A 21,150-nucleotide genomic window follows, 5' to 3' on the forward strand; every position below is an offset into this window, starting at 1 on the left:
GTCGTGTGTGTCCCCCGGCCCTGTTTTTGTTCTCACATCAGCTGCCTGCTGCTCCCAGTGCTCCCAGTAAAGCTTCCCAGTACTCTGCAGTCCTGATTATTGGTGGGGAGTGGGGGAGCTCTGAAATCCTGGGCACGGAGGGAGGGGGGGGAGGGTTTGGGCACTCCCAGACTCCCAAATCCCGTGAACAGGGGGAGATTTGTTACCCTCGGTGGCTCAGAACCTCATTCCCACGTATCCAGGTCACCCCAAAGCCAAGTTACAGGAATCCGGGACCAATCAAAACCCACCCCGAACCCCCCAAACCGCAGGCAGAGTCATCCCCAGCAGCAGCCAGTGGGAGCGAGCGCTGCTTGAACGTCATCAGTTGCTGGGCAGACCAAGCTCAAACTGAACCTTCGCCGAGATCAGCCAATCGACTCGTTTCGGGGACACGTCGGAGTTCCGGGACACTAGATCCCCGTTTTTTGGTTCAGCTGAGCTCCGGGACCTTTGGATGCCCATTTTTGGGCGCCTCTGAGCTCCCACCTTCCCCGCACCCCACGGACCCTCAGAACTCCCCACCCCGGGGGCTGCAGCGCCTCAAACGACCTTCAGCCAATCAAAGCGCGTTGGCCCATCCTGCGACCAATCAGAGTCCCTCTTTCTGATGACTCATCAGTTGCCGGGATAACGCGACGTTAAACGAGCCCCCAACTTTACCTTAAACCAATCAGAGCGCGTCCAAAACACCCCAAAACGGCCCCGCCCGGCTGGTTTTGGGGTGTCAGCACCTGCCCGGCGCTGGGGATGGAGCGTATGCGGGGAGCTGGGGCCGTACTGGTGGTACTGGTGGTGCTGGGAGCCCCCCCGGCTGCAGGCGAGGAGCTCTCGGGTGAGCGGAGGGGGCGGGAAGGGACGAAAGGGGGGATAAAAGAGGGGATGGGAGCCACAAAAGTGAGTGCGAGGGGGGTTGGAACCCCCGGAATTAGTAGGAGGAGAGTGGGAGCCCCAAACTTAGAAAGGTGGGGGTCTGGGGATTGGGAGGAGGGTGGGAGAGGGGGAAAAGGGGGTGGGAGAGCAGGAAGAGGGGTACTGTTATAAATTGTGACCACAAATGATCAGAGTACCAATTAAAATTTATTTATTGCTTAGAGATAGCAAGCGGAATATGAGCAAATGCAGCGCTGGGCGAACAGGGGGGGTCTCCGCCCCACCAACTGCCGCGCTAAAACATTGAAAAAGTCCCTTTTTATGGTTTCTTAATTCCGTTTTCTTGACGTAGTGGTAATACTCTTGCGCATGCTTGGGCTGTTACTAAGGGGTCTTTTCTGCCTTCTGGTGGTCGTCGAGGCTGAAGTAAGACGTCTTCCTCGTGTGTCCCTTGTTTGCCCTTTTTGTTCTGGATAGCAATTGCCTCCTTATATGGATCGTCCTTGTAACTTTAAGAACCTTTGGCAATCTTGTCTCTTACATAACTATTACATAGTCTCTTGAGGTTTATTGTACATTTTAGCTTAGTATTTTTAGCAAAAGATGCATCCTGTTTGATAAACTATATTTCCCACCTTAATTTATTACAATCCCCCCTTTTTCTTTTTATACTTGAAATTTGTTTATCAAACTTCAGTACTTGACTCTTCCTGAAAACAAGCAAACTTCTTCTCACATTTGTCACAATGATTGTAACAAGCACAATGTAACACATCACAGTTACAATAATCATCATCAAAGCGATTCATTGGTACATAATCATCATCAGGGTTGCTCATTGGTACATAAGTATCATCGGGGTTATTTATTGGTACAGTATTATACTTGGAAGCAAGTATGAATAGTTTTGCAGTTTCAAAGTGTTCTTTCACAAAGTGTAAGATATACTTTTAATATATGGTCCAAACATCAATCTTAATATAATCATGATAACTGGTCCTGCTAAAGTTGAAAGTAAAGTAGTTAGCCATGGTGATGTACTAAACCAGTGTTCGTACCATGAGCGGCTGGTTTCTCTATCCTTTTTCCTTTGTTTTCACATCCCCAATATTTACAGTAGAAATGTTAGGTTACACAAGTAGGTATGAAAGGCAGGGTTGCCGGACCCAGTAAGAGTAGCAAGTACTTTTTGATCTTCCCATCTAATTAAACTTCATTTGAATGGTTCATGTGGGGTTTTTTGTATATGTCGGAATTACAGAAAGCATTAGGACTAGAGTTGAAATGTAAAGAGTGCCTGTATAAAGGGTGTCTGGTTTTGTTAAATCAAAGGTTTTATTCATGCCAGCTTGTTTACCTTCACCAGTCCTGGGGTAACTCAGCCATTGCAGCTTGGGTGTCCCACAACTTAGGCTCTTTCCTTTTTCGGGTCTTCTTCCTCTGCCTCGCCCGTCGGCCCGGTTGCTTCGAGTCACGGGGTGTTCCATCTTCTCAGCAGCAGGAGTCCCTGATAGGAATATGCCTCTTATATTTAGTGAGACGTGCTGTATAAGCAGGCCACGAGGTGGCTTTTACCATAAACCCATTACACCGCAAGGCTTTTATTTCCCTTCGGCACTGGACTTTGATTATGTCTACTACAAAAGGAGCTGGTTCATTTGGGTGATAACAAAAATATTGAGGGTTGATTCCGAATGTAAAGTAATTCCACCACTCAGGGGATCTCCATGGAACCCCTCTTTCTATTAAGTGATGTAATGCCCAAATAGTAAAACTCCGTTCGAATCGATAGCACTGGGTACAGACTCCTCTAGGAGGATATCCGTACCTACAATGTTTCTACCACTTTTCTTGGCACTTTTTACATTTAAAACAGACAAAAGGGTAACACTCACAACCTGGGGTATTACACTTTATACGTACATCCAGATTATACACTTCTCCTGGATTTCCTAAATTTATGTATCTCCTATATGTGATGTTGGGGCTAATATAGTTTAACAAACTCCTTTTCTACACTTTACAACTTTCCATAAATAATATATAAACAAGGATACAGCAAATGCAAAAATTAATCCCAATAAACACTTAATTCCAAAGGGTATGACATCAAATGAATTTTTCAATATCTCTGTCATAACTTATCTTCTCAGAACCAACTTAGTGTCTCCAGGAATGCTGATTATTTTCCAATGTGGGGATTCACTAGTCCTTTAATATGACTGGCATGTGTCCATCTGCAGTTTTTCTTTATATGCCCCCTCTTCCCACCATAAAAACAACTTCCCTGTTCCCACCTAGTCACTTCTTCCACTTTACCCTTTTCTGAAACTCTTCGGTCTCTGTGCACCCTCTTGCGGTCTTCTCTCACTGCTGCCACTATCATTTTTACTTGTCTCATCCTCCCTTCTCACGTACACTTTTTGAGTCTCCCTCAACAATTCATCCAGTCTTCTGTCCTGCCAATCTTCTAACTTTTCAATTTTCCTTCTAATGTCTTCCCACGATTTTGCCACAAACTGTGTTTTAAGTAACGCTTGTCCAAATGGATTGTCGGGATTAAAGCCTGAATACAGCTGGAGAGTCTTTCTTAATCTTTCCAGCCATTCTGTTGGACTTTCATACTTCTTTTGCATTTCATTAAAGGTTTTATTAATATTTTGCCCACGAGGCACAGCCTCTCTAATACCCTGAATCACTATTGTTCTAAGATCCTGCATATGAGTCCTGTGGACAGGGTCTTGATTATTCCAATTGGGTTTCTGGAGTGGCCATTTTATGTCTGCCTGAGGTCCCTGGGCATGTTGTGTATCCCAAAGTCTCATCCCAGCCCGTCTGATCATATCTCGTTCTTCAGTGGTAAATAATTGGCCCAGGATGGATTGCATCTCATCCCAAGTATAAATGCTGGGTCCTAAGAATTGGTCTAACCTTTCAGCAACTCCAAGGGGGTCTTCAATCAAATTCCCCATCTCAGTTCTTTTAAATTCTCTCAAGTCTGCAGAGTTCAGGGGTACTGATATATATCCAATAGTAGGTTGAGCTCCCCCCATGGGCATTTCCCTTAAAGGATACATATGGGCAGTTCCCCTCTGACTCCTAGTTCTTCGTCTAGGAGGAGAATCGGGCTCCACATTTAGTGTGGGGGGGTAGGTGCTCTAGGGGCTACTGGGGCAGGTACCGGTGGTGGAGCATATGGTGGGGGAGTCAGGAGAGTGTCATCTAACTCCTCTTTCTTTTTTTGTTCGCTTTTCCTTAAGTTCACTTACTGCATAAAGTGTAGATACGGCTTGTGGTTTTTCCAGCCAAACTTCTGCATACTGACTTTCTTCTGGGTTAAGAGGCGTCTTATTATTGACCCAAAGATTTAACTGTTGCCTCACCCAGTCCTCTTCTGACCCATATACCGGCCAGAAGACATTCTGTGAGATTTTCTTCCCTCCCCATATCTTAGTACAATATAATATCATCTTTTGTTTATCTTTCCCTACTGTCCCGGGGAAATGTTTCTAATTGTCTAAGATATAAGCTAGAGGGGTATTCTTAGGTACAGAGGGTACCCGTCCCATGGGAGTCGAAGGCTTGCTACCCTTCGCTCCCATCTTCTGGAATATCCACAATCACACATGCACTCGCTCCCCTTATTCCTGGCCCAGTCCCTCGCGGGAAATGGGAACCGCAGTACTAAAGGGTCCGCACTCGCTTGACTCAGTATATCGAGCCTCTCAATCGTTATATTCCAGGAAAACCAACCCCGCCTGGACGGAAATCCCCGCAAACTAAAGCGCAGTATACTCACGAGTTCCACGTCTTCGTCCGGACTCCTGTGCACAGAATATTATGGGGTTAAACCGGTTCTGTCTTTGCTCAATATTCCGAATTTGGGTTCGTCGGTAAGGCTGCAGTAAGCCGTCGGTCTCAAACGGGGCCGCGAACAAGCGTGGGGTGCCTCCCCGAAGAGCCGCAGCCACCGCTCCTTATCCGAGTCACGGCACCAAACTGTTATAAATTGTGACCACAAATGATCAGAGTACCAATTAAAATTTATTTATTGCTTAGAGATAGCAAGCGGAATATGAGCAAATGCAGCGCTGGGCGAACAGGGGGGGTCTCCGCCCCACCAACTGCCGCGCTAAAACATTGAAAAAGTCCCTTTTTATGGTTTCTTAGTTCCGTTTTCTTGACATAGTGGTAGTACTCTTGCGCATGCTTGGGCTGTTACTAAGGGGTCTTTTCTGCCTTCTGGTGGTCGTCGAGGCTGAAGTAAGACGTCTTCCTCGTGTGTCCCTTGTTTGCCCTTTTTGTTCTGGATAGCAATTGCCTCCTTATATGGATCGTCCTTGTAACTTTAAGAACCTTTGGCAATCTTGTCTCTTACATAACTATTACATAGACTCTTGAGGTTTATTGTACATTTTAGCTTAGTATTTTTAGCAAAAGATGCATCCTGTTTGATAAACTATATTTCCCACCTTAATTTATTACAGGTACCATGGGGGTCCCTCGCTTTACCCCATCACTGGAGCCCTGAAGCGGTTCCCTGGGGCTCTGGAGGGGTTGTATCCGCACTGAGGGAGTTCCCAACCCCCCTGTCCATCCCCGGGGGGCTTATGGGGGGGTTTCCCCCCCAGCCAAGAGTTGGTGCTGCGGCAGCCGTGGGGCAGAGGGGGATGGGAAAGGGGGATCCGGAGTCTTCTGAGCTTCCGACCTGCTGTGGGGGGCTGGGGGCTGGAGGGGGGTAACAGGAGGCACCCCCTGACCCGTGTCCTGCACACACAGGGGTGTTCCAGGAGATGTTTAAATTCGAGTGTCACTTCATCAACGGCACCGAGCGGGTGAGGTTGGTGGTGAGGAACATCTACAACCGGCAGCAGTACGCCCACTTCGACAGTGATGTGGGGGTCTATGTGGGGGACACCCCGGATGGGGAGAAGGCGGCCAGGTACTGGAACAGCATACAGGAAAGGCTGGAATACCTGCAGGCTGCGGTGGACACGTTCTGCCGGCACAACTACAAGGTGTTCACCCTGTTCCTTGTGAACCGCAGAGGTGAGCGCAAGGCAGAGTGGGTCCCCTCGGGAATTCCCCTGCCCCGGGAATTCCTCTGGAGCCCCTCAAACCCTCCCTTGGAATCACCTCTGACCCCTCAGCCCTCCCTGTGCCCATCCCCGTGGCCTTGTGCCCCCTCCCAGTGCCCCCTAATCCATCCCAGTCTCTCCCAGTTTTTCCCATTCCATTCCGATCCATCCCAGTTTTTCCCAGTGTCCCCCAGTCCATCCCAGTCTCTCCCCGTGCTCCCCCGCGTCTCCGCCCCGCTAGGGCCACGGCTCTCCCTCCCCTCAGCCAATCAAAGTGCGTCTCTCTAATGACTCATCAGTTGCCGGGCAGACCCGCAGCGCAGAGTTCCCTCTTCTAGACTCAGCCTATCTGTCCCTCTCGGGTCCTTCCCAGTCCTTCCCAGTCATTGCCAGTCTCTCTCATTCCATTCCCAGTCACTCCCACTCATTCTCAGTCCCTCCCAGTCATTCCCACACCCTCTCAATCCATTCCCAGTCTTTCTCAGTTCACTCCCACACCTCCCAACTCTCTTCCCAGTGCCCTCCCAGCTCATCCCCTTCTACCCTAGTCTATTCCCAGTCCCTCCCACTGCCATCCCAGTCCCTCCTAGTGCCACCCAAACCCCTACCAATGTCCTACAAGCCCTCTCTCCTCTCTCCCAGTGCCCCCCAGCTCAGCCTAGTGTCTCCCCTTCTTGCCCAGTGCCCCCCAGCTCAGCACAGTCTCTCCCGTCTCTCTCCCAGTGCCCCCCAGCGTGTCCATCTCGCTGGTGCCGTCGAGCTCCCAGCCCGGCCCCGGCCGCCTGCTCTGCTCCGTGATGGATTTCTACCCTGCCCGGTGCAGGTGAGGTGGTTCCAGGATGGGCAGGAGCTGCCGGAGCACGTGGTGGCCACCGACGTGGTCCCCAACGGGGACTGGACCTACCAGGTGCTGGTGATACTGGAAATCCCCCCCCGGCGCGGGGTCACCTACACCTGCCAGGTGGAGCACGTCAGCCTGGAGCACCCCCTCAGCCGGCACTGGGGTACGGCCCGGCCCCCCCAGCATGGGGGGACACTGGCAGGGGGGTCTGGGGGAGCACTGGGGACACTGGGAGGCACCTTGGGGGGTGATGGAGAGGCTGAGGAGGAGGTTGGGGGGTCCTGGGAGGGCTGATTGGGGCTGTGGGGAGTCCTGGGGGAGATTGGGAGGGAGTTTGGGTGAGCCTGGGAGGGATGGGAGGGAGGTTTGGGGGGTCTTGGGGTGACTGGGAGTGGGTTGGGGAAGTGCTAGGTGGGCTGGGAATAGACTGGGAGGGGTTCAGGGGTGTCCTGGGGGTGATGGGAGGGGGGTGGAGGGTCCTAAATGGGATGGGAGGGGTTTTGTGGGATCCCCGAGGGGCTGGAAAGAAACAGGCAGGAGGTTTCAGGGAGTGCTGGGTGGGACTGGGGGAGACCAGGACAGGGTTTTCAGGGGGTCTTGGGTGGTCTCTGGGAGGTTTTGTGGGTCCTGACCCCCCCCGGCTCCCCCCCAGAGATGCCACAGGACACCGTCTGCAGCAAGATCCTGGTGGGGGTTGGGGGCTTCGTGTTGGGTTTCGTCTTCCTGACACTGGGGCTCGGCTTCTACCTGCGGGAGAAGGTAAAGGGGGGTCCCCAGGGATTGTGTCCCTCCTTCCCCAGAGCGTGTGTGCCTCCCCCTGCCCCCTCAGCCCACTGTCACCCCCTTTCTCTCCTCACAGAGCTCCTGAGCCGCCAGCGGCTGCAACCCCTCCCTGTGGCCTCGGGCCCAGCCGGGACCCCCCAGTCCATCCCTTCCTGGAGTTTGGGGGGTCGTGTGTCCCCCCCGGCCCTGCTTTTGTTCTCTCACCAGCCACCTACTGCTCCCAGTGCTCCCAGTAAAGCTTCCCAGTTCTCTGCAGTCCTGGTGTTGAAGGGCAGGTGCCCTCCCAAAGCCCCCCCAGAATCAGCTTATGCAAACTGTACAATGGTTGGCACCCGTTGTCTTTCTGCTTCCAGGAGTGTGTATTTTTCTGCCATGTCTGGTTCAATGTTTTCGCACCTTAATGGCTCAAACTGTATCTGCCTTGTTTAAAGAAAAAGGGGAAAGTGTAGGGATTTTTAGTGCTAATATAGAGGATATGCTGCAGCTGTGAGAACATAGCCTTATGTTTCAGTTGTGAAAACATGATCTGTTGTTGTGATGACCTTCTGATGGTACCAGGATGTGAAAGATCTACCAAGAGAAGCAGTAGCAAAACTAGAAATACAAAACAGGGTCTCAGTACCGGCTATCAGAGTGGGAAAGGACATAAAGAATGTTAAAGAAACAGAGCTGATAGAGTATTGTTAGAAAACTGGATCAAAGACAGCTGCTTGATTCCAATAAACAGCGTTCGCTGATCATCACATTGGTGTGCTGAGTATCCGTGCTCGCATGAAAACCCCCAGGCAGGTGCCCTCCCAAAGGCCCCCAAACATCCCCAACATCCCCAGTGATGTCACCACTGTCCCTGTGGTGTCACTGGTATTCCCAATGATGTCACAGCTGTCCAGTTGATGTCATCACCATCCCTGTGATGTCACCAGACAGCTGTGATGTCACTGGTCTCCAGTGATGTCACTGCTGTCCCCACAGATGTCACCACTCTCCCTGTGATGTCACTGCTGTCGCCAGGGGTGGTCCCTGTGTCCCCAATGATGTCACCACTGCCCCTGTGATGTCACTGCTCTCCCCACTGATGTCACTGGTGTCCCTGTGATGTCACCACTGTCCCCAATGATGTCACTGATGTCCCTGTGATGTCACTAGTGTCCCCAGGGGTGTCCCCAGTGTCCCCAATGATTTCACCACTGTCCCTCTGATCTCACCGATATCCCCAATGATATCACTGCTGTTCCTGTGATGTCACCGCTGTCCACTGTGATGTCACTGGTGTCACTGTGATGTCACCCCTGTCCTTGTAAAGTCACCGCTGTCCCCTCTGATGTCACTGATGTCTGTGTGACATCACAGCTGCCCCGTTGTTGTCACCAGTCCCCTGTAATGCCATTCGTCCTCAATGATGTCACCGATGTCACTGTGATGTCACCACTGTCCCCTGTGATGTAACCAATGTCCCTGGTGATGTCACTAGTCTCTCTGTGATGTCACTGATGTCCTTGTGAAGTCACCAATGTCCCCTGTGATGTCACTGCTCTCCCTGTGATGTCACAACTGTCCCCAGTGGTGGCATTATGTCCCCATGATGTCACCAATGTCCCTGTGATGTCATCAGATCCCTGTGATGTCACTGGTCCCGAATGATGTCACCGCTGTCCCTGTGATGACACCACTGTCCCCTGTGATGTCACTAATGTCCTCGATGATGTCACTGATGTCTCTGTAATGTCACCCTTGTCCTTGTGAAGTCACCGATGTCCCCAAGGATGTCATCGATGTCCACGTTATATCATGGCTGTCTCTTTGTTCTCACCAGTCCCCTGTGACCTCACTGGTCCACAGTGATGTCACCGATGTCCCTGTGATGTCACCTCTGTCCTCTGTGTTGTCACCCCCGTCCTCTGTGCTGTCACTGATAGCCCTGTGACATCACAACTGTCTCTTTGTGGTCACCAGCTCACTGCTGTCCCTGTGATGTCACCAGTGTCACTGATGATGTCACTGGTGTCTCTGCGATGTCACCCCTGTCCTTGTGAAGTCACCGATGTCCCCTGTGATGTCACTGATGTCCTTGGGAGATCACGGCTGCCCCTTTGTTTTCATCAGTGTTCTGTGATGTCACTGGTCCACAATGATGTCACTCCTGTCCCTGTATTGTCACCACTGTCCCCTGTGATGTCACCAATATCCCCCATGATATCACCGGTGTATCTGTGTTGTTATCCAGGTCCCCTGTGATGTCACCAACGTCCCTGTGACATCACTGCTGTGCCTTTGCTGTTATCAGGCATTGCTGTCTCTGTGATGTCACCACTGTCCCCAATAGTAACACTATGTCTCTGTGATATCACCGATGTCCCTGTGATGTCACTGGCCTCCAGTGATGTCACTGCTGTCCTCATGGGTGTCACCACTGTCCCCTGTGATGTCAATGGTATCCCAGGGGTGGTCTCTGTGTCCCCAGAGATGTCACAGCTGCCCCTGTGATATCACCGCTGTCCACTGTAATGTCACAGGTGTCACTGTGATGTCACCCCTGTCCTTGTGAAGTCACTGCTTTCCCCTCTGATGTCACTGATGTCCCTGTGGCATCACAGCGGTCCCTTTGTTGTCAGCAGTCCTCTGTTATGTCACTGGTCCCCAGTGATGTCACTGCTGTCCCTGAGATGTCACACCTGTTACTTTTTTTTTCCACCAGTCTCCTGTGATGTCACTGGTCCCCAATGATGTCATTGATGTCCCTGTGATGTCTCCAGTGTCACCAATCATGTCACTGGTGTCTCTGATGTCACCCCTGGCCTTGTGCAGTCACTGATGTCCCCTGTGATGTCACTGATGTCCCTGTGACATCAAAGCTTCCCTTTATTGTCACTATTCCCTGTGATGTCACTGGTCCCCAATGATTTCCCTGTTTTCCCAGTGATGTCACCACCATCCCTTGTGATGTCACCAATGTCCTCTGTGATGTCAGGATCTCCCTGTGACATCATGGCTGTCCCTTTGTTTTCACCATTCCCCTGTAATGTCACTGTTCCCCAGTGATTTCACCGATGTCCCTGTGACATCGCTGCTGTCCCTTTGTGTTCACCGTTCCACTGTAATTTCACTGTTCCCCAGTGATTTCAAGGATGTCCCTGTGATGTCCCCAGTGTCCCCTGTGATGTCAGCAATGTCCCAGATGATGTCACTGGTGTCTCTGTGATGTCACTCCTGTCCTTGTGAAGTCACTGACGTCCCCTGTGATGTCACCGATGTCCCTGTGACAACAGGGTTTAGCCTTTGTTCTCATTAGTCCCCTGTGATGTCACTGGTCCCCAATGATATCACTGCGGTCCCTCTTATGCCACCACTGATGTCAGCGGTGGTATCTTGTCCCTGTGATTTCTCCAATGTCCCTGTGATGTCACCCGTCCTTTGTGATGTCACCACTGTCCCCTGTGATGTCACTGTTGACCCTTGTGATGTCAGCAATGTCCCCGATGATATAAATGGTGTCTCTGTGATGTCACCCCTGTCCTTGTGATTCCACCACTGTGCCCACCGGTGGCATCATGTCCCTGTGATGTGACCGATGTCCCTGTTATGTCACCAGTCCCCTGTGATTTCACTGATATCCCTGTGACATCACTGCTGTCCCTTTCTTGTGACCAGTCCCCTGTGATGTCACTGACCCTAATGATATCACTCGTGTCCCCCTGATGTCACCACTGTCCCCTGTGATGTCAACAATGTCTCTGATGATGTCACTGCTCTCTGTCATGTCATCCTTGTGTTTGTGAAGTCACCGATGTCCCCTTTGATGTCACCAATGTCCATGTGACATCACTGCTTTCCCTTTGTTGTCAGCAGTCCCCTCTTGTGTCACTGGTCCCCAGTGATGTCACCCATGTCACTGTGATGTCGCCAATATCCTTGGTGATGTCATTGTTGTCTCTGTAATTTCACCCCTGCCCTTGTGAAGTCACCAATGTCCTATTTGATGTCACTGATTTCCCTGTGACATCACAGCTATCCTTTCATTGTCACCGGTCCCCTCTGATGTCATTGGTCCCCAATGATGTCACTGCTGCCCCTGTGGTGTCACCACTGTCCCCAGCAGTGGCACCTTGTCCCTGTGACATCACTGATGTCCCTGTGATGTCACCAGACCCCTGTGACATCACTGTTATGTCTGTGACATCACAACTATCCTTTCATTGTCACCAGTCCCCTGTGATGTCACTGGTCTTTAATGATGTCACTGTTGTCTTTCTGATGTAACCACCACCCCCACCGGTGGTGGCACTGATGTCCCTGTGACATCATGGCCTTCTCTTTATTGTCAGCAGTTCCCTGTGATGTCACTGGTCCCCAATGATGTCACCCATCTCCCTGTGATGTCACCACTGTCCCCTGTGATGTCAACAATGAGCTCGATGATGTCACTGGTGTCACTGTGATGTCACCCCTGTCCTTGTGTAGTCACTGAAGTCCTCTGTGATGTCACCAATGTCCCTGTGACATCACAGCTGTCCATTTGTTTTCACCAGTCCCCTGTGACATCACTGGTCTCCAATGATGTCACTACTGTCTCTGTGATGTCACTACTGTCCCCAGCAGTGGCACTATGTCCCTGTCATGTGACTGATGTCTCTGTGATGTCACCAGATGCCTTTGACTTCACTGATGTCCCTGTGACATCATGACTGGCCCTTTGTTTTCATCAGTCCCCTGTGATGTCACTGGTCCTCAATGATGTCACAGCTGTCTGTGATTTCATCCCTGTCCTTGTCATGTGACTGATGTCCCTGTGACATTGCTCCTGTCCCTTTGTTTTCACCATTGCCCTCTAATTTCACTGTTTCATGGCTTAACCTTTCTTCTCATTAGTCCACTGTGATGTCACCCGTGTCATTGTTATCTCAGTGATGTCCCCTGTGATGTCATGGATGTCCTTGTGACATCACGGCTGTCCCTTTGTTTTCAACAGTCCCCTGTGATGTCACTGGACCACAATGGCATCACTGCTTTCCCTGTGATGTCACCAATGTCTTCTGTTATGTCACCATTGTACCCGATGATGTCACTGGTGCTTCTGCGATGTTACCCCGGTCCCCTGCGACTTCACTGATGTCCCTGTGACATCACCGATAATGTCACTGGTGTCTCTGTGATGTTATCCCTGGCCTTGTGATGTCACCGCTGTCCCCTGTGATGTCACCACTGTCCCCATTAATGTCTCTGGTGTCTCTGGGGTATCATCACTGTCCCCTGTGATGTCAAAAATGTCCCCAATGATGTCCTGTTGTCCCTGTGATGTCACCACTGTCCCCAGCAATGTCATCATATCCCCGTGATGTTAACAATTTCCCAGTGACATCACAGCTGTCCCCTTGTTTTCACAAGTCCCCTGTGATGTCACTGGTCTTCAGTGATGTCATCCATGTCCCTGTGATTTCACTAGACCCTTTGATGTCACTGATGTCCCTGTCACATCATGGCTCTCCCCTTGTTTTAGCCACCCTCCTGTGATATCACTGGTCCCCAGTGATGTCACTGCTGTCCCTGTGGTGTCACTGTCACCACTGTGCCCAGCAGTGGCACCTTGTTCCCGTGATGTCACCAATATCCTTGTTGTCACGAGAAACCTGTGATGTCACCACTGTCCCTGTTATATCATGGCTGTCACCGATGTCACCGATGATGTCACTGGTGTCTCTGTGATGTCACCCCTGGTCTTGTGCAGTCACTGACGTCCCCTGTGATGTGACCGATGTCCCTGTGACATCACAGCTTTCCCATTGTTGTCATCAGTCCCCTGTTATGTCACTGGTTTCCAATTATGTCACTGCTGTCTCTGTGATGTCACCACTGCCCCCAGCTGTGGCTCCATGTCCCCATGATGTCACTGAATTTTCTGTGACATCAGGGCTTTTCTTTGTTGTCACCAGTCCCCTGTGATGTTACTGGTCCCCAATGATGTCATCCATGTCCCTGTGATGTCACCTCTGTCTCCTGTGATGTCACCAATGTCCTTGATGATATCACTGGTGTCACTGTGATGTCACCCCTGTCCTTGTGAAATCACCAATGTCCCCTGTGATGTCACTGATTTCCCTGTGATTCCACACTTGTCCCTTTCTTTTCCACACCACCCTGGGATGTCACCGGTACCCAATGATGTCACCCATGTCCCTGTGATGTCACCACTGTCCCCTGTGATGTCACCAATATCCCCAATGATGTCACTGATGTCTCTTTGATGTCAGCCATGTACTTTTGATGTCACCAATGTCCCTGTGACATCACAGCTGTCTCTTTGTTTTCACATATCCCCTGTTATGTCACTCGTCCCCAGTGATGTCACCAATGTCCCTCTCATTAGCGTTAGGGTTAGGGTTTAGGGTTAGGGTTAAGGGTTAGGGTTAAGGTTAGGGGGTAAGGGTTTAGGGTTAGGCTTAGGCTTAGGTTTAGGCTTAGGTTTTAAGGTTAGGGTTAGGGATTAGGGTTTGGTTAGGGTTCATGTAACATTTGGGTTAGAGTAAGGGATAGGGGTATGGGTAGGGTTTAGGGTTTAGCATTAGGTGCAGAATTAGGTTTGTTTTTAAGGTTAAGTCTAGGGTTCAGTGCTGTCTAAGATCCGTCCAAGACCAAAGGTGCTGGCACAGAAAGCTCTTGCTCTTTGTGTAGTTACGTTAACTCTAACCTTTAATCATAGCCCCGAACACTCACCCTAACCCTGACTCACCATCTACCCAGTGCAGTTGGGGCACCTCTCTCGGCACTATATAAAGAGGAAGAGCTTTCTGTGCGAGCACCTTTGGTCAGGGAGTTTTCTTTGTCCTTATGGAATTTTGGCTGTCACATGACCAGTTTCAGCCCAGCGTCCCTACAAGCGATCGACTGGCATTGCACCCAGGAAAGAAAGCCCTGAGCCTCTGTCTCTCCAGTGCAGTTGTTGTGTCATGCTTGGCACTACACAAAGAGCAAGAGATTTCTGTGTGTGTACCTTTGGACTGGAAGGTATCTTAGACAGCACAGAACCCTACACCTAACCTTAAAAAAGATCTAAACCTAAACCTAACCCTAAACTCCACCCATACTCCTATCCCGTACTCTAACCCAAACTTTACCTAAACCCTAACCCTAATCTTAACCCTAACCCAAATCCTAACCCTAACCACTAACCCCAAACCCAACCCTAATGAAGCCACTCACTTAAGACTTTGAAACATAAAAGGTTAAAACAAAATTGTAAGAGAAATTTCAAAACCTTAACATTACGAAACTAGGAAAGGAGTCATAAATAGTCTTGAGGAAATAGAGCAGTCCTTGAGATAGCAACTCAGCGAATCCCAGAGCAGTCCTAGAGAGATAGCTGCATTCCTCACAGAGATAGCAACTCAGCAAATCGTAGGATGAGCCAAAAGTCAGCCTGACCTTATTGTGTTTGCCAAAACTGCCTTAAAAGGAGAAGATCGAAAGAAAGTTCAGAAGTTTACAGTGAGGAAGACTCACACACGACCCCCGCCCAGAGGAAGGCAACAGGAACCCCCACCGTGAAATCTCCCCAAATTGAAGACTCCGCCCAGGCTCCGCCTTCATATGAATATTACAATTAGATGTTGCAATTTAATGAATATGCATGATTGTGTTGTAATCCTATACTCAAAAACTGTATAAAAGAGCTATGCTGAATGTACACGACGGAGCTCTTTGCCCAGGGCGACCTGGAGGGCTCCCCAACGCGTTGCTAATAAAATACCTCCTGCTTTAAAGAAACAAATTTTGTCTCTAAAGCAGTTTCTCCGTGCCTTTTGGGGCAAATTTCAACATCACTAACCCCAACTCAACCCCAACCTGAACCCCAATCTGAATGCTAACCCAAATCCTTAACCCGAACTCCAAAACTAACTCCAACCCGTATCTGAACTCAAACCCTGAAAACAAACTTGAACTGAACCCCGAACTCAAACCCTAACACAAAGTCTAAACCCTAACTCTAAAACCTAACACTAACTCAAACACTTTCGTCAAAATAGCAGAAAATCGCACCAACAACTGCTGGCATTTCTGCTTCTCAAGGTCAACCAGGCACACGAGGCCTCACTCCTTCACCCAGGCACAATGAGAGCAAAACACCTGCACTTTCAGTTTGCCAGAAGAAAGAGAGCGAGAGCTTCCTCTGCCTTCTTATTTATACACTTGATTATGTAAAAACAATATGGAATACTTGGAACATGGCCTTGGTTCCTTGGTTACAACCTGGTTACCAAAGAAGGCCTAGACTCAAAACCACTACAGGCTTTCTGTCCTAGGTGGAAATGCATTTGTTTGGTGTCAGAACCCCTTATGCTGAAATGGTCAGCCTGAGAACCAAAATGGAGCAAGAATGAAGATTCCTGTCAGACAAAAGGTACCAGCAGAGGAAGCTCTATTTGTACATGGAGTGCCAAGAGTGGCTCACCAATTGCACAGGAGACATGGAGGATAAGGGTTTTTTTTCCTGGGTGGAACTTCATTTGTTTGGTGTCAGAACACTTTCCCTGGTATTCTCAGTCTTAGACCTCAAATGGAATAATAATGAAGATTCCTCCCAAACAAAAGGTGCCAGCACAGTGTAACGGGATGAGTTTGAAAGAATGCTGAGATTGAAAAACCAACACACTGCTGAAAGCTCCAGAGTAAACCCAATATTTATTACAGAAAGTGACCAAGTAAACAGGAAACCAAGAGAAAGGAAAAGAGAGGAGTGAACTAAGCCCTCAGGGAAACCCCCACTCACTCAGGTGTGTTTTATGAGGTTCTCTCACCGACCCCAGAATAACCAGAATTCCCCCCAGCAGAGGCTGCATCCTCGGAGGGTCAGCAGGCTCACAAAGATAGCGGCATCCCCGCAGAAGGCAACGTTGTCCTTCCTGTGAAGCTTGAGTGCCCCGAGCATGAGCCACCTGCATTTTTATCCAATGAGCCGGGGACGTCTCCCTGGGCCGGTGTGGCAGCACCGCCCAGCCAGAGGCCCTCGGTCCCTGCCCCGTTCTGTGAGTGCCCCCCTTCAGCCATGCGGGAGAACGTGGGGATTCCCCTCGCACTTGCGCTGCTTCACTCAAGGGCTCTGATCTATTTGGGTCCGGGGGCTTTACTTCATCCTCTCCTCTTCAGTTTCTCCTTCAAATGTCCTCTACAGACAACCAGCCAATCACAGTGCACCAATTACAACAGTTTATACAAGAAACTGTCTCTCCAAGGACGAAGCTCCCGTTTATCAGTGAACTTGACAGGCAAAGAACAAAACTTTTGCAGGTGGCTGGGCCAAACACAGACCAAAAAATATCAACAATCCCTGATACACCTACCCTGATTTCTGTGTTGAAGATGCTTCTTCAGCCCTTCTCTGGAGCTGCAGGAGCAGTGCCTGTGTGCAGAGCTGGAGGGAAGAGACTCCCAGCACAGCAGCACAGCCAGGGACAAGGGCACTTGTTCTTTCCACATCTCAGCTTTGGGAAAGGATGGGGAAGGTTGGGAAAGCTGTTAACAGGGTGGTTTTGCGTGAGGGAGCGGGTCTCTCTTCCCAATTCCCAAGAGAAGAGATGGCAGAACTCTGCCCTGCAGGTTGTATTTGAAGGAAGAGGAAAAGAGACCGAGGGTAAGGGGTTTCTTTCCTGGAGGGCAGGACTGTCGTTCGCTTGCAGGAGCCCCATGCTGGAATTGTCAGTCCGACTGCCAAATTTGAACCTGGACAAAGATTCCTGCCAGACAAAAGGTGGCAGGACAGAAAGCTCTTGGTGCCCATGGAGTGCCCAGGGTGTCCCACCAACTGCACCTGAAAGCCAACGGTTACAGGCTTTCTTTCCTGGGGAAAAGGCCATGACATCACAAAGGGGCCCATGGCAGATGGGTGGGGCTGCACTGTGACGTTTTGTGATGTTGGTTCTTTGGTTTCCAGGGGGTTGTTCTGGAATGAAGAAAATAGGCATGACATCACAACAAAACCCATGGCACATGGGTTGGCTGCACTCTGGGGTGTAAGGCATTGGGTTTTTGGTTGCCAGGGTCTGTTCTGGAACGGAGAGTGTAGGCCATGACATCACAAATAGGCCCATGGCACACAGGTGGGGCTTCACTTTGGGATTGTAGGATGTTGGTTCTTTGGTTGCTAAGGGCTATTCTGGAATGGAGAGGATAGGCTGTGACATCACAAAAGGGCCTCAAGCACATGGGTTGGTGTAGTGGGTTGACCCTGGCTGCATTTCAAACACCCACTAAAAGCCACTACTTCCCCTCAGTCTGTAACTCCACAGAGGAGAGAAAAAAACCAACCAACCAACCAACCAAACAGCTGAGGATTCCTGAGTAGAGATAAGGGTGGGCAGAAAATTGCTCACTAATGGGCAAAACATACTCAAAGTAGGGATAGTGCTTAACTTTATTACTAACCGGATAAAAGCCAAAGAGTGAGAAATAAAACAGTCCTAAAAACACCTTCCCCCTCCCCTCCTTCCTTCTCAGCTCTCTCTCCTCTCCCCATCCAGCAGTGCAGGGGGACAGGAAAAGGGGTTGCAGTCAGGTGTTGTTTCAGTCCATCCCTCAGGCAGCAGCTCTTCCCATTCTGCTGTCCTGTGGGTTACTCTTTCATGGGGTGCAGGGGGGTCTCTGCACCCTGATACTCTTCCATAGTCTGCAGGGGGACACCTGTGTTACTTTGGTCTCCACCAGGGGCTACAGGGGGGCCACAGCTCTGAGTCTTTCCCCTGTTCCCATGGGGTCCCACCCAGCGTTTGTCCAGCCTGAGCTGGAAGCTACCCCGGCGTCGTTAATCATTCACTAAATACCTGCTGTTTATAGGCTCAAAATTCTGCCTTTAGGCAGTTTTTTTATCTGCCTTTTTTTGGGGCATCACTATGCAAAGAAAAAGAGTTTTCTGTGCAGGCACCTTTGGTCTGGCAGGTGTCTTCATCTGTACTGAACACCAGATCTAAACTAAAAAAAACCCTCTAGACCTAACCCTAACCCTAAACGCATAAACCCTAACCCTTACCTTTAACCTAACCATAACACTTACCCTAATCCTAAAGCTTACCTTAACTCTAACCCTAAAACTTACCTTATCCCTAACGATTCACCCTAACTAGCCCTAACTGTATTCCTAACCCTAACCCTAATCCTTACCCTAACCCTAACCCTAACCCAAACCCTAACCCTAACCCAAACCCTAACCCTAAACCTAACCCAAACCCTAACCCTAACCCTAACCCTAACCCTAACCCTAACCTTTTCTGTAACCCTAACTATAAGGATTTCTGTGCTGAAGATGCTTCTTCAGCCCTTCTCTGGAGCTGCAGGAGCAGTGCCTGTGTGCAGAGCTGGAGGGAAGAGACTCCCAGCACAGCAGCACAGCCAGGGACAAGGGCACTTGTTCTTTCCACATCTCAGCTTTGGGAAAGGATGGGGAAGGTTGGGAAAGCTGTTAACAGGGTGGTTTTGCGTGAGGTGTTAAACATGGGAGCGGGTCTCTCTTCACAATTCCCAAGAGAAGAGATGGCAGAACTCTGCCCTGCAGGTTGTATTTGAAGGAAGAGGAAAAAGAGACCGAGGGTAAGGGGTTTCTTTCCTGGAGGGCAGGACTGTCGTTCACTTGCAGGAGCCCCATGCTGGAATTGTCAGTCCGACTGCCAAATTTGAACCTGGACAAAGATTCCTGCCAGACAAAAGGTGGCAGGACAGAAAGCTCTTGGTGCCCATGGAGTGCCCAGGGTGTCCCACCAACTGCACCTGAAACCCAACGGTTACAGGCTTTCTTTCCTGGGGAAAAGGCCATGACATCACAAAGGGGCCCATGGCAGATGGGTGGGGCTGCACTGTGACGTTTTGTGATGTTGGTTCTTTGGTTTCCAGGGGGTTGTTCTGGAATGAAGAAAATAGGCATGACATCACAACAAAACCCATGGCACATGGGTTGGCTGCACTCTGGGGTGTAAGGCATTGGGTTTTTGGTTGCCAGGGTCTGTTCTGGAACGGAGAGTGTAGGCCATGACATCACAAATAGGCCCATGGCACACAGGTGGGGCTTCACTTTGGGATTGTAGGATGTTGGTTCTTTGGTTGCTAAGGGCTATTCTGGAATGGAGAGGATAGGCTGTGACATCACAAAAGGGCCTCAAGCACATGGGTTGGTGTAGTGGGTTGACCCTGGCTGCATTTCAAACACCCACTAAAAGCCACTACTTCCCCTCAGTCTGTAACTCCACAGAGGAGAGAAAAAAACCAACCAACCAACCAACCAAACAGCTGAGGATTCCTGAGTAGAGATAAGGGTGGGCAGAAAATTGCTCACTAATGGGCAAAACATACTCAAAGTAGGGATAGTGCTTAACTTTATTACTAACCGGATAAAAGCCAAAGAGTGAGAAATAAAACAGTCCTAAAAACACCTTCCCCCTCCCCTCCTTCCTTCTCAGCTCTCTCTCCTCTCCCCATCCAGCAGTGCAGGGGGACAGGAAAAGGGGTTGCAGTCAGGTGTTGTTTCAGTCCATCCCTCAGGCAGCAGCTCTTCCCATTCTGCTGTCCTGTGGGTTACTCTTTCGTGGGGTGCAGGGGGGTCTCTGCACCCTGATACTCTTCCATAGTCTGCAGGGGGACACCTGTGTTACTTTGGTCTCCACCAGGGGCTACAGGGGGGCCACAGCTCTGAGTCTTTCCCCTGTTCCCATGGGGTCCCACCCAGCGTTTGTCCAGCCTGAGCTGGAAGCTACCCCGGCGTCGTTAATCATTCACTAAATACCTGCTGTTTATAGGCTCAAAATTTTGCCTTTAGGCAGTTGTTTTATCTGCCTTTTTTTGGGGCATCACTACGCAAAGAAAAAGAGTTTTCTGTGCAGGCACCTTTGGTCTGGCAGGTGTCTTCATCTGTACTGAACACCAGATCTAAACTAAAAAAAACCCTCTAGACCTAACCCTAACCCTAAACGCATAAACCCTAACCCTTACCTTTAAGCTAACCATTACACTAACTCTAACACTTACCCTAATCCTAAAGCTTACCTTAACTCTAACCCTAAAACTTACCTTATCCCTAATGATTCACCCTAACAAGCCCTAACTGTATTCCTAACCCTAACCCTAATCCTTACCCTAACCTTAAACCTAACCCAAACCTTAACCCTAACCCAAACACTAACCCTAAACCTAACCCAAACCCTAACCCAAACCCTAACCCTAACCCTAACCCTAACCCTAACCTTTTCTGTAACCCTAACTATAAGCATAGCCCCTAACACTGATCATAACCCTGACTCACCATCTGTCTTGTTCACTTGTTGCACCACTCTCAGCACTACAGGAGGAGCAAGAGCTGTGTATGCAGGCACCTTGGACTGGGAGACCTACACCCTAAACCTACACTTAAAAAAAAACCTCTAAACCTGAACCTAATGCTAAACCCTAAACCATAACCATAACCCTATCCCTTACTCTAACCCAAACATTTCCTAACCCTAATCTAAACCTAACTTTAAACCTAACCTTAACCCTAACCCTAACCTTTAATCATAGCCCCGAACA

At 49.8% G+C, this 21,150-nt stretch overlaps 1 pseudogene; it reads left to right on the forward strand.

The window, feature by feature from the left end:
• Window positions 1-790: 790 nt before the first annotated feature.
• On the forward strand, window positions 791-7,590 carry LOC126652228 (class II histocompatibility antigen, B-L beta chain-like; annotated as a pseudogene).
• Window positions 7,591-21,150: the final 13,560 nt, after the last annotated feature.

This window comes from Myiozetetes cayanensis, unplaced genomic scaffold, assembly GCF_022539395.1.
Source record: "Myiozetetes cayanensis isolate MyiCay16 unplaced genomic scaffold, myiCay2020 scf706, whole genome shotgun sequence".
Taxonomy (NCBI): Eukaryota; Metazoa; Chordata; class Aves; order Passeriformes; family Tyrannidae; genus Myiozetetes; species Myiozetetes cayanensis.